Genomic DNA, 14,776 nt, shown 5'->3' on the forward strand with positions numbered 1-14,776 from the left:
TGTGTGTTTGGTGAGTTTTGAGTGGGAGTTGCCCATTTTCCTTGCATCTTTACCCATGGAGAGTCCCTGTGGCCTGGATTGAAGTTGAGTTCTGTCAGTCAAGATTGAGTTTGCCTCTGCAGGTAGAGTGGGACAGGGATGGTGAAGAAGTTTTAAATTCCTCACTTGACACTTTTCAGATCATGCAGGTATCACAAAATTAGGTCTCAAACCTAGAGGTCCTAGTTGTGAATTCTCAGGAGAGCTTTTCATTTCCCTCTACCCAGTGCCAGGGTCAAGACAGGCAGGTTTCTTTGCTGTCCCCTTACGTGTGGCAGGGTTATTTCTTCTTTTTCTTTATGCCATATACGCAGCTGTATTCACGGTCCACTGTAATTCAGTTGAACCACGGGAGGATGCCTACAGAATTCAGCAGTGTCATAGAAAATGGCAGCTTTCTAACAGACTCCCTTTCCCCCACCCTTTAGCAGGTTCTGGAGTTTATCCCCTTCCCCACTAGCCCTAGAGAGTCGTAAGAACTGAAGCAGAAGGTCTCCAGGGTTTTGTAGAAGCCTTGAAGGCAGAAACCATTTTGATGCTCACCTGCCTCCCCAAGCTCAAGTTTCTTATTTCTGCTTTGTTTAGGGATCAGTCTGTCAATCCCTTTAATGCCAACCCTATAGTTTATTTTTTAAAAACCTAATTTTTATATTTAACATTTTAGGTGTTTTAATCAGGAGGGTCTCTCAGGGTCTTTCTCCATACTTTGGTCTCCCCAAGTTTCTCTCAGCTCATTTCTAGTTCAGTAGTTGATATAATTAAGTTGAACCCTTGCCATTGTTTTTACCCTTGGCGTTGTTTCAGGAATTCAAACACCCCACCACTTAAACCCAGAGACTTTAGGGTCTTGGGTGCCTGTCAGATTTCTCTTTAATAGTTTCATCCTTTGATCCTGGATCCCACTTCAAATGGAAATTATTTTTTACTTCGTATTTAAATTGTTTGAAGTTACCACCTGCAGATCCGTTTAAGGTCAGAGTTTGGTGTAGAAAATAGTTTACTGGGTGGGTGTATTGCTACTGTTATTTCAAAAGCTCCTGTTGATTTGCTGTGCAGTTTTCCTCTGGTAAGAATTTTATACCACTTGACTTGCACACTCAGAAGTGAAGCTGCTGTCGTGAAGAGCTGAATTATCAGGACTGACAGAGGCCAGACAGTGGATGTGGGTCCGTGAGCTCCCTGAAATGATATGCATCGTATTACCTGTGAGTGCCTGTGTGAATATTTCTAAGGAAAGGATTTATAGTTTTGTCAAGTTTGCATAATTAGAGGGCCTAAGTGGGGTGGTTTAAAATGAGTGAGTGGGCAGGGGCGCCTGGGTGGCGCAGTCGGTTAAGCGTCCGACTTCAGCCAGGTCACGATCTCGCGGTCCGTGAGTTCGAGCCCCGCGTCGGGCTCTGGGCTGATGGCTCGGAGCCTGGAGCCTGTTTCCGATTCTGTGTTTCCCTCTCTCTCTGCCCCTCCCCCATTCATGCTCTGTCTCTCTCTGTCCCAAAAATAAATTAAAAATGTTGAAAAAAAAAAAAACTTTAAAATGAGTGAGTGGGCTTGGGTAGTACCTCAAACTTCATTTGACTTGAAGGTGGCCATTCTCATAATTACTACTTTAATTCTAGAGCGCTTCTAAAATACAAAGATAAATTCTTAGGCCTAGAATTGTAATTCTCTCTCTCTCCCCTCCCCCTCTTTGGTCTCATGTTTTAAAATGGTATTTATGCACTCTTGTTAGTAATTATCTCACTCATGGTTTCTTTGCCAAGTAACAGAGATCCCATTGGTAATAACTAGTATTTATGTTATAGTGCACATTTGTGTTCATTTTGATGAATAAATAGTAGAATCATACATCTTCCAGCCATAAGGGGACTTTCTGAATTATTAATAGTTTCTCAACAATATAGGTGAGTGAGATTCAGTTTAAGCTTTCTATTCCTTTAGGAATCATTTGTTAGGGGGCGCTTGGCTGGCTGGCTTAGTCGGTTAAGTGTCAGACTTCGGCTCAGGTCATGATCTTGTGGTTTGTGAGTTTGAGCCCCGCATCAGGTTCTGTGCTGGCAGCTTGGAGCCTAGAGCCTGCTTCCGATTCTGTCTCCTTTTCTCTCTACCCCTCCCCCATTCATTCTCTCTCTCTCTCTCTCTCTCTCTCTCTTTCTCTCTCTCCTCCCCCCACTCTCTCGAAAATAAACAAACATTAAAAAAAATTTTTAAGGAATCATTTCTTAGAAAGAAGTAGGAATGCAAACCCAGTATTATAAGGTTTTCTACAAAGTATGCTGCTCAAGCTACTTCCTACATAAACTGAGAGAGGTGCCCATTTTTGTAATGAGTTTGAATATATGTGGCCTTGGGCTGGTTACACTAGCTTCCCAGTCTAGGAAGCCCCCATGGGCAGCAGCCTGCAGCATTTCCTCCTCCTGTGTTGGGCAGTGGTTAGAGCACGGGCTTTACAGCCAAGGGCCTGAGTGGGGATCCTTACTGCCACTTCTGGTCGTGTGGCCTTGGGTGAGTCATTGAATCTCTCAATGCCTCAGTGCTTCCCTTGGATAAAACAGGGATGATGACATCTACATCAGTGAATGCTGGGAGATTAAAATTAAAAGCTAATATATGGAAAGAACTGAGACCTAGACCCCTAATAGCTGTGCAATAAATATGATGCATTATTACTATTTTGTGACTATTTCCTGCCACCGAATCCAGGTAGCACAAATGAACGGTATGAAACAGTTAAAGGAAAAACAAAAAACAAAAAACACCTTCATGCCCCTCCTCCCCTGACCTGCCCCCGTCGCCATCATGTACTTGATAACCAGACGTAGAATTTGTTTGTGAAAAGCACTGTTACAAAATTCCACTCCACGAATATCCACAGGCTTCCTGTAAGTAACACCAAGCTAACCAGGAAACTGTGATTTTAATACAGTCTCAGCAAATCAGTTATAAATTAATCTTTTTAGCATTTTTAATCTTTTAAATTATTTTTTGAGGCATAATATATGTAAATCATTTTCTAAAACTACAGACACCAGAAGGGTTAAAGTAAATCTTCCCTTCACCCCAACCCCCCAGATGAAGCTGTTCCTGGTTTTGGGGTACCGTTCAGGGATATGCCATATACATACACCAGCATGTATGAGTATACATCTCCTTTTTTTTTTTTTAACACAAATGGCACTGAAACATTGTTTTCATTACTTAACCGTATACTGTAGACACCCCATATTAGCACGTTATAGAACTAACTCATTCTTTCATCTCAACCGTTGATCCTAATTTTTCAAAAAGCTTATTAGAAGAACATTCTTCCTTTTTTGGAAATAGGGAATTGTAAAGTCAGGAGTAACAATAGAAAAATGTGGGGGGTGGGGAGCCTTATCACGACCCAATAAGAGGACCTGTTTTATGCCAGCAGAACTGACAGTATTTACCTAGAGACATTTGTTCTTGTAACAAGCCACGTTTGTTCCCAACCCTGGTTCCTCAAGTACGGTTGAGGAATGTCTACTGAATTGTTGCCAGAAGAGGGAAATGAGCTCAATGGGCCTCACAGAGCCCTGTGATTGTGCCAGAAGGAAGAGGCAGGGGCCACACTCTTGAAATCAAGCCAGGGCTGGACCTTGAGGGCTAGTAGGCCTGCCACGAGCGGCGGCTCGCTCAGTGCTGGTTCCTTAGCTGCCCAGTGTTCATGTAGCCTGGGGGGCGAGTGTGGGTGTTTTCCACTCCACGGTAGCTCATGGTCATGTGTGGGACTGAAAAGTCGTTTTCAAGGATAGAAAAGGGTAGACAGTGTAAGGTCCCCTAAGCTACCATTTTCTTCCCCAGAGACAAGGAATCCCTCATTCTGCACGTTTATAAGGATAAGTTGATCTTTTTTTCTGTACACACTAATTTTTTGTACACTTCTACGTCTTGCTTTATGTGAGTCTACTAATAATAGGTCTTGGGGATCCTCCTATATTATGTGTACATGTTGCTGCCTTATGCATTTTAAGAACTGCACAGTATTCCTTTACATAGCTTTCCTTTTCTTAACCAGCTGCCCATGAATGGACTTGTAGGTTGTTTGCTACTATAAATAATGCTAGAATAAATATCGTTGCCAGTACTGAGGTGTGCACGTGTTCAAATCAGGTGCTGTGTGTTGAATATATTCCATGAAATCAAATTGTGAATCAAAAGGGAAGTCGATTTTTTTAAAATTCTTTTTAACTCCTCACTCTGGAAAGATGTCAAATGCGTACACAAGTAGACAGAAGAGCACTGAAGTCCTCGGTCATCACCACCTCGCCCCATCGGTCACCAACTGAGAGCTGAGCTTATATCATCTTCCCTCCCCAACACGATCTTTGTGAAAGATGCCCTACATATCACTGTATCTATATGTATTTCAGTTTGTACCTCTGAAAGATGGTTTTCAAAACCATAACACCATTATCCTACCTAATATCTAGTCAGCATTCAAATACTGAAATCCATGAGTTCATAATGATATGAAAATCTCAAGGATTGCACAATGTTCATACTCTGATTCTGTCCTGCCTTCTTTATTTGTCACCTAGAATGTGTCTCTGCCGGGGACGCCTGGGTGGCTCGGTTGGTCTTGATTTCAGCTCAGGTCGTGATCTCATGTTTTCTGGGTTTGAGTCCCACGTCAGGCTCTGTGCTGACAGAGTAGAGTCTGTCTGGGATTCAGTCTCCCTCTCTCTCTGCCTCTACCCTGCTCTCTGTCTCTCTCTTTCTCTCTCAAAAATAAAAAAATAAACATTAAAAAAAAAAAAGTCTCTGCCAAGAAACTTCCCTTCACCTGCTACTTGATTACCCTGAATTATAATATGTACAGGAAAGTCGGGACATATGCTCGGCTCTTCCCTTTTACTAACTTTGAAAACAAATGCATCCCCCAGCATCCTCTCACAGGTGACCGGTGACTTAGGGTTTTGTTTTGTTTTGCTCTGCTTCCGTATCATGATGAACCCTTGGAATTCAGAGTATTTGAAATGTTTCAATCTGTTGTAATTAATAATTTTGCTCATGTTCACAGTCACCATCCTTAGCCAATCAGAACCTCTTCATGTTCCCTGCGTCCTTTTTTTTTACCCCGTGTCCTTTTGACACGACTCTCCTAGTCGGTGTCTTCGCCTTCCACTCTGATAAGAGGTTCTAGGTGCATCTTGAGGTTGTCTCCATCTCTCCAGAGAGCTATGACTCCCTTCAGAGGGAAGTGGCATTTAGTCTGGGTAATAAGGTCGATGTTCACTGCCACCGACCTGTTAGTGTCTAGGGCTTTTCAGTGAATAAAGCCAGGATATACATATTTTTAAAGAGAAAATAAGTCATTAGTTTTTGCTGATATTTCCCCTCGTTATTTAGGATTACACAACTTTTACTTTGATTTTACATTGTTATATCTCTTAAATAGTGAAAATCTTCGTTCCTAGCAATAGTAACGTAATTATTTGCTTCATCCTATAGTACATATAATGGTTTCAAAATAACACTATATGAATATTATTAACATTATGACTCCTCTAATTTTTTTCCTACGGTTCTTTTTGTCCTTAGTGTCATTTCTAGTCCTTCCAGGTGCACCAATTGCTGTTTTATTTTTTTTTATTTTTTAATTTTTTTTTTTCAACGTTTATTTATTTTTGGGACAGAGAGAGACAGAGCATGAACGGGGGAGGGGCAGAGAGAGAGGGAGACACAGAATCGGAAACAGGCTCCAGGCTCTGAGCCATCAGCCCAGAGCCCGACGCGGGGCTCGAACTCCCGGACCGCGAGATCGTGACCTGGCTGAAGTCGGACGCTTAACCGACTGCGCCACCCAGGCGCCCCACCAATTGCTGTTTTAAAGTCACCTGAGATGATTCTTTTTAAGTTCTATTTATTTAATTTTGCTTTTGTACATAAGGATAAAATATTTACATGGGTCCAAAGTCAAATACGCGGAGCAAGGTGTATTCAAAGAAGTCTAGCTTCTCTCCCTGCCCTCTCCATCCTGTCCTTACCTCACTCTGTTTATCCTAAGTGCGTGTGCATGTGTGTGTGCACGTGTGTGCATGTTTAATATAAGGAACACATCTGTATATTCCTAGGCCCCCTTTTTCTTACAGAATGGAGGAATGTCACACACTTGATTACATCTTGCATTTTTCCTTAACAGTTTCTCGTGGAGACCATTCCATGGCAGTATTTGAGTTCTTCTTGCCCTTTTCCAGCTTCGCGATGCTCCAGGGTGGGGTGTACCATAGCTTATTCGACCAGGTCTCCACCAGTGGCCGCTGGGGCAGTTCCTACCCCGTGCTCTCACGGCTGTGGTAAGCAACTGGCGTATACACCTTTCCATGTCGCTGGCCCGGTGTCATCGGGATGGTCCAGAGGAGAGGTATTGCTGGGTCAAAGGGCAAATCTACATGCTTTTTGTTAAGTTTGCTATATTCACTTGCCCTCCTGCCTTCCAGCAGCAGTGTTTGAGAGCAGTACACTGGTCATTTGAAATGCACGTTTGCAAGACAGTGGCACCCAGTTTGGTAGCCCTGTGTGTTACAGGTGTCCTTGCTTGACCCTTGAGCCCCTGGCTAGTAACTGGCCACAGGAGTTAGACGCGGGGCCTCACTGAAGGGATGGAACTGTGCTGAGTTAGAACCAGGGACCAGGGCCATTTTGATGCCGAGTCTCCCCTTGGTCTTTTCATTTCTTCTGTGTTCTTGTAAGTCATTTCTTTAAATTTATGAGCACCTGGCTGTTGTGTCAGACGTCGAGTCTCAATAACCTGTCAGTAAGTGTCTTCTGATTACCGGTCAACACACCCTCAGCTCCCCCCTTCAAAGACAAATATTTATTAAATGCTGATATGTCCTGAGTGGACATTAGAGGTGCCAGAACAAGCTCTTCGCCCTTCCTGGGCTCCAGGGTTATTTCTACAAGGGCGAAGCTGGAAATGATTAGGAAAATACAGGGCCTCCCGCGGGTGATGTGGATGGGAATTTCAGGCTGAGGAAGGGATGCATCCCTGGGCTCAGGTATCCCTTTTCCTCTCAGATCTACTTGGGGAGGCTCTGTTGCTCACAGTTAAATATTCCCCCAACTTTTTAGATGTAGATAATCCAAGCCGGTTGTTGTGGACACTTGAGACAGAACAGTTGCCTAACTTGCTCCCTACCCTCTCCTGGTATATAGAGCCCAAGTTGAATGGAATTAACCCATTCCTCGGCAGAGGCATTGGTTTAACAATGGTCAGCCCCCGGGCACCTGGGTGACTCAGTCGGTTAAGCTTCTGACTTCAGCTCAGGTCATGATCTCACGGCTCGTGGGTTCGAACCCCGCGTCAGGCTCTGTGCTGACAGCTCTGAGCCTGGAGCCTGCTTCGGATTTTGTGTCTCCCTCTCTCTCTGTCCCTCCCCACTTGCACTCTGTCTCTCTTTCTCTCAAAAATAAATAAACATTTAAAAAAAAAAAAAGAAAGAAAACAATGGTCAGTCTAGCCCACGCCCCCTAGCATACAGTATTCCCCTGGCTAGAGTGTATTTTGAGGTGGAAAGATAATCCAGATTGATCTAATCAAAACAAAGGGAAGCCCAGGACCATCCTTTGGTTGGGGGTTGGGGGCAGCACCAAGAAGGCCCCTCTCCTCTAGAAGTTATGGTATGCCAGTGTGAAGCCTAGAACTGCTACGTTTTACAACAAGGGAGGAAACTAGTCTGAGGACAAAACCAATCCCAGAGAAATAGCAGGGCCAAGAGAACAGCAGAGACACTGCCAAAGCCTTGATCAGACCATACCTGAAACCTATCCTACCACTGGACTTTCAATAAAGAAACAAATTTCCTTTATTATATAGGTTAGTTTTCTGTTACTTATAGCCAAAATGGACTTCTTACTGAGTGAGTGATAGGAAGAAAAGCAGCTTCTCAACAAAATGGTTTAAGATTACTACCAAATATCAACAGTTCTATCACTCAAGTACCTACATCCTTGTGTTTCCCGGGAGAAGTCTTCACAGATCGCCTTTGTGCTCCAGCCTAGCCCACACCATCTGGCTGCAGATGGGGTGGAATTGTAGGAGAGGTAGCTTTCGTGTGCTCATTTCCCCCCTGCTTCCTTCCCTAACTGCTAGAAGTAACAACCAGCAGAGGAGTGAATTCCCCCACACTTATAGGAAGTCACATTCAAGTGCTTTTGTAATCCCTGTAGATGAGCATTCACAGCCTAAAGTTGGAGGGGCGGGGTGAGGATGTGGAGAAGGAATGGTGTTGCCGGCACAAGTGGGGTGATGCCCATGTTCTGTTTGGTGTAAAACCCGGTGCCTGTCCTGACGTTGGCCCTATACCTCCCACCTTACAGTGACGCCAGGCCCCACGCTGAGCCCTGTCCCTGCGTCGGCTCATTCAGTCTTCCCAAGCACAAGGTAGGTACTCTGATCCCCATTTTACTGAATAATGAGGAAGCGAAGGCAGATGGCTATTCCTAAGGCAAACGAAGCGTTTTTAAAATTAAATGTTAGCCCAGCACACAGTAGGCACTCCCGAAATATTTGTCAAGTGAATGAATGTTGTGTATTTTACTGAGATTGCAAAAGCTGAGACCTCATTAGTACCTTTATTTATGGCAGCTACTCTGCTCTAAGCCCCGGGGAGACAGGGGTCCTGCCCTCATGGGACTCAGTCTAGTGGGAGAGACAGGCAGTAAGCCAAGAATTAAACATTGTGGGTAGGTGTGCATGAGGCAATCACCTGGGGCGACCTGGTCTGGGGTTGTTGGAGGACCCGCCTAAGGAAATGCCATTACAGTGGAGACGGGAGCCTGAGAAGGAGCGGCCCGACCCAGCCGGTGGGCCCAGCATTTCAGAAAGAACGTCGGGTGTGCCAGCCCTGAGGGAGGAGGCTGAGAGACAGTCAAGGCCAGCACAGCAGGAGCAAAGGCGTGTGGGCGGGGTGTAGAGGAGCAGGGTCCAGATAGACAGGGTCTCCTTGGCCACAGGTAGCATTTCAATCCCAAGAGCAAGGGGAAGCCAAGGAAGGTTCCTGAGCTTTGTGATTCAAGAAAACAAGTACTTTATTCCTTAACCTGGTGGTAAAGACATGGGTATTCCGCATAATTATTTGAGTGTCTGTGATATTTCTTAACCAAGCGGTGAGATTATGTAAAAATGCTCTCGGTACTGCGGGGAACAGGTCTGAGGAAGACAAGAGTGGAAGTGGAGAGACTATTACAGCAAGACACAGTGGTGACAAGGCCCAGGGTAGTTGCAGTAAAGACCAGAGAGGATGTACCCCGGCGACATCAGGAGGCGGAATCATGGGGCTTCGAGTCGGTCACCAGGTGGGGGGTAGGGAAGAATCAAGATCCTTTTCTAACATGAAAAGTCCACATGCCTAACGAGTAAGAAGTTCTGTTTTCATTCTAAAGACAACAGGCAGTGAAGCATGGTGCTGGCTAGTGGGAATTTGGGGACAGACAGAAGTGGTTTCAAATCCACCAGCAGTGACATTAGGCAAGTCAGTCAGCCTCTCTGAACCTCCGTTTCTTTCCTTAAAAGAGATATTCAGCGGATGTGAGGATTAAGTAAGGGCGGGCACATTAAGCATTTCCTCACACGGGGCCAGGCGTGTGGGAAACAGCCAGTCAGTGGAAGGGCTCTGTTCGGTTGTTGGGAAAACCTAGAGAGACCTCGAACACCCAAGCTGGCAGCAGGATCTGGGTTGGATCCCAGGTCACCTAGTTCAGCCGCCAGTTCTCCTATTGGGTGCCAGTGGAATCCCCTACAGTGCTTGACGGGAATGCAGAGTTGCAGCCTCACCTCCAGAGATTCTGATTTGGAAGTTGGGGCCCAGTAATGTGTGGTTTTACGGAGTTCGGTATCAGGGCGGTGCAGACACCGGGTTCGTCTTGGCATTCACATTGCACCAGGCCCCCCACTGTAATGAAACACACAGATACTCTCCAACCCCCCTGCCCGGGTGGCGATAAAAAGAGGCCTGGGGCGTCTGGGTGGCTTAGTCGGTTAAGTGTCTGACTCTTGATTTCGGCTCAGGGCATGACCTCATGGTTCATGAGATCAAGACCCCCACGTTGGGCTTTGCACCGGCAGCACGGAGCCTGCTTGGGATATTCTCTCTCTCTCTCTCTCTCTCTCTCTCTCTCTCTCTCTCTCCCTCCCTCCCTCCCTCTCTCTCTCTTTCTCTCAAAATAAATAAGCGAACAAAACAAAAAAGGCCTGACATCTCTACCTCTGTTAGTTGGCATTCTTCAGTGACAGTGACAGGAACACCAATCAAACTGGCTGCGGCAAAAAGGGAATTTATTGGCTTGTGGAAACTCACAGGTGCAGGGTAGCTCGGAGCACAGCAGGATGCAGCCCCCCGTTTAGCCATCAGATGCCTCTGCTCTTGTCTGTGTTGGCCTAACACCCAAGCAGGCCTTCTCCACATGACGCCCCCCAGGTCCAGGCTCACCCGTCCTTGCAAATGGCAGTCCCAACAGCAGAACTGTCGGCAAAGAGTCCCCGCCGGAGGCTCCTGTGGAGCCCCACTGGCCTGGTTGGGTCAGCCACTCTGGAGCCACTTGGACTGGAATTAGGGGACAGCTGGCATTCCCAGGAGAAGGGACACAGATGCCGAGCAGGGAAAAACTAGAGATGGCCACCACACTCCGAAGGAGAGCTCTGAGGAGAAATATGCATAAACACAATGAGCTCTCACAGGCGTGAGCCCCCTCTTGCTGGAGATGATCCGGGCTATGGCCAGAGAGCATTTGTAAGGGGCTACCCCAAGAAGAGAAATTTTCTTCCAAATAGTTATGCCTCTAGACCTCAGCTCCCACAGTGTCCTTCTTCCACCTTTTCCTAACCCAGGAGACCCAGCTGAAATCTCACTTTGCCCAAGAAGCCTCCTCCCCCAGCTGCCCTGTGGCCTTGAGGTCTTCCTCGTCTTCCCCTGTGGACAGGGGGCTCAGGTCCTGCCCTGCCACTTCATAGCTGGGTGACCTTGAACAAGTGACTTCATTCTCTGAGCCTTGTCAGTCTCATCTGTATAGTACCTGGCATTTTCTCAGAGTTCTCTCTGCACTTCCTCAACCATCAAACACTTTCTAGCTGGGCACACGGTGCCCTGAATAACAGCCACATTTCCCGTGTTCTCTTGCAGCTAAGTGTCCTGGGAGTAAGGGCTCCCCATGGGGTGGGGACAGCAGTTTCAGAGGCTGCTCTGAAGAGACAGCCTGGCGAGCATCAATTGTCTCTTCCTGGTCTACACCCTCCTCAGGCCTGCTGCTGGAAACACGGATGCTGCCATCTTTGACCAGGAGGAAGGCCCTGGGAGTGCTCTGTGGAACGGAGGCACCCTACCTGCCCTGGAACTCATGCCCCCGGCCTTTGGCATGAAGACAGCTTGTGGTTTGTTTAAACCACTCGTGATTCGGGGACTTCTGCTACAGCAGAACCTCGCCTGAACCCACCAGGGTCCCTGCCTCCCAGGGGCTGACGTGGAGACTAAATGAGAGAGGATGTGCTCGGCGTGCCCGGCCCAGGGCCTGATGGGCAGTAGGCGCTCCCTCGATGCGCGTGGCTGCTCTTTTCTCCCAGTGTGGTTACTCCTGTCCACTCCCTTCTGCCTCACATTTGAATGGCTTGTTCACAGTCTGCCTCCTGCACTAAGGCCACGCACCTTCACGGCAGGGACTTTGTCTTCCGTCTGTCTCCCTCTGGCCTGGGTTCCTTGGATGCAAGCAATGGAAACCAGCTGAGGCTCACTGCGGCAGCTTGCTGGGAGACCGCCAGGCACCCACAGGACGGCAGGGGCGGCCGACACCGAGGCGGGGCACTGACGGGCACCAGCAGCCGCACGTCCCACCCTGATGTGAGCAGATGCCAACTGGCCGCCGTCTCCCTGTGCGTCTCCCACTGGCTCCATCTGGGTCACGTGCCCACCTCTCAGCTAGAAGGTAGGGACGCCTTGGTGAACACTCCCACTGGACTGGACCCAGCGGGGGTAACTGCGTTCCCCAAACGGAAAGAGGACGCTGTTACCAAGAGAAAGCAAAATGGCCCCTGAGCAACAAATGCCCAAGTATGAATGGGGTCTGTATGCTCCTGGAAGTGAGGAACAAAGACGCTGCCCCAAACAAGAGTCACCTCTCAAAAATGGGCATCTGTACACGGCTGCCCCTGGGGACGGGGTCGGTGACTCGGCTGCAGCCGCATCGGAGCCCAGGTGCTTTCCACCCCTGGCCCTGCCCTCAGGCTTCGAGCAGGAGCTGCAGACCTGACGAGGAAGGCGAGGGGAAGGCCACTCCTGGGAGGAGGACACTTCCTCAGACAATCCCCCGGGGTCTCGGTGGCCAGGGCATGGCACCACACGCCCTTTCCGGAAACATAATGGCAAGGAGGGATGGGTTTAGACTAATCTCCCGGGTGCGGAGAAGGTGGGGAGAGTCTATCCCAGTTCTGCTCTGGGCCGATGTGGGACCCATCTGGTCGAACCTTCTCCAGCTGGCCAGGAAGGCTGAACCGCATTGTTGAGTAGTTGCCGTGAGCAACCAGCAGGTGGAACAAGGCTGTGCTGCTGGATCCTTTAGTTTGAGGTTCTGCTCGTCCACGTGAGCGTCAGAAAATACTTCCAGGGTCCTCTGCCCGCCTGTCCCCGACATGAAGCCTCACCGACATCAATAGGCGGGAAAGATTCCAGAGAACTGTTGAACTGGCCCCACAAACATCAGCACCCACTGCTCCTGCCGCAGGCAGGGAAGGAGTCCACTGAGAAGCCAGGACGGAGCAGCTTCCTGTTCCAGCTCTGCCGCTTACCCGCTGTGCGGCCTTGTAGTTAACTGTCAGGGTCTGGCCTCTCCGTGAAGCGGAGACTGGATGCTCAGCACGCCTCGGTCTGAGGTTCTTACGTTCCAGGTACCATCTAGGCTGGGGGCTGCGTGTGGGCCCTGCCAGCCCTCCCCCTGTTGTCCCACCTCTTGGCTCCCTTTCATGAGCAGCCATTGTCCCGTGAGCGGTTCCTGTGTCTCCCCTCCACGTCCCTCCTCCGCACCGTCCCTTCCTGTCCAGCCCATTCCCCTCAGCTTCTGACCCGCTCACACTTCTGTCTTCCTGGACCACTGGCTCCCTGGCCTCCAGGACCCACATGCCGTTGTCTTTCCCTTTGACCTCTGCTTACTCTTTGTGGTCCCTCTGTAGGCTCTTCCTCGCCTGCTTGACCTCTAGCTCAGCCCTGGACCCTTTGTCTACACCCCACGAAGGAGGAGGATCTCAGCCTGGTCCAGGGTTTTCAAGACCAGCTATGCGCCGATGATCTTCTCAAAGAAAAACTCCATGTGTTTCTCTACATTCCATACTTTTGTTTCAACGAATGTGTGGGTTTTCCACACCCAGGAGTTGGACACTAACTGCCTGGAGTTAGCACAGACCTCACAGCTTAAGTGCTCAGTCCCACAAGACCCCACCCCCACCCCCACCCCCCACCCCCGCCACTTCAGACACCAATCGCATAGGTTGTCACCTATGTCCCTCTTATAAATCAGAGGTTCCCGTGACCCCTCCTCGGTTTTGATAATTTGCTAGGATGGTTCACAGAGCTCAGGAAAATAGTTTACTTATAATTTAGGATTTATTCTAGAAGGACCCAACTTACAAACAGCCAGGCGGAAGCGATGCATAGGGCAAGGTATTGGGGGGTGGCATAGAGAACTTCATGCCCCCTCCAGGGACGCCAACTTCCCAGCACCTCCACGTGGTCACCAACCAGGAAGCTCTCTGACTTGTCTTCCACTTAGAGTTTTTCACAGAGATTCCATTATGCAGGCACCGTTGATTCCGTCGGTTCCGTCACTGGCTACCGGTGACTAAGGCAGCCCCCACCTCCTCTCCCCTCCCCTGGGGCTGGGTGGGGTGGGAGGATGGGGGCGGGGGGGTGTGGTAGAGGTGGGACTGGAAGTTCTAACCCCTGGCAACCGGCCCCCCATCCTTAGGAGCTCGCAAATATTCTAAGGTGCTCCCTGTGCTCTTACCACTTAGGATATTACAAGGGTTTTAGGAGCTCTGGCCCGGAGCCATGGATGAAGACCAAAATGTCTGTTTCTTCTATCACAACATCACACCCCAAAACTCTCTGCCGAGTTCCAGACTCAAATCCTACTGCCCACATGACGCCTCCACTTTGACAATTCAAACCAAACATTATCACAAACAGCTGGGATCTCCCTTCTCAGGGTTTTCCATCTCGGGGATGGCACCACAGGGTACTCTGACGCGTCTTCCTCCCCCTCCACGTCCAGTCCACACACTTCTCGTATCTGCTCTACCTCCCGAGTCCACACCCGCTTTTCCTTTCCCACTCCCAGCATACTAATCCAAACCATTCTCTGGCCTGCACTCCCACTCCTGCCTTCCCTAAGATCTACTCCGTACCCAGCAACCCCCAGTTAACCGCAGTGAAAGCAAACTCTATCAATGGGTGAAAGAATAAAAATATATATGGCTGCAGCCACACAATGGATGTTCAGCCACAACGGGAACGAGATACTGATACATACTTGAACATGAAGGAGCCTCAAAAACATGCTGAGTGAAATAAGCCAGTCATGAAAGGCTGCATATTGTATGATTCCATGTATAAAAATGTCCAGAATAGGCAAATCTATAGGGATGGAAAGCAAGTCAGTGGGTGCTTTGGGCTGGAGAGGAGTTGCGAATGGAGACCAACCACTTAATGGGTACAGGGCTCCCTTTTAGGAT

The sequence above is a fragment of the Lynx canadensis genome, chromosome D3 (genome assembly GCF_007474595.2).
Source record: "Lynx canadensis isolate LIC74 chromosome D3, mLynCan4.pri.v2, whole genome shotgun sequence".
NCBI classification, from domain to species: Eukaryota; Metazoa; Chordata; class Mammalia; order Carnivora; family Felidae; genus Lynx; species Lynx canadensis.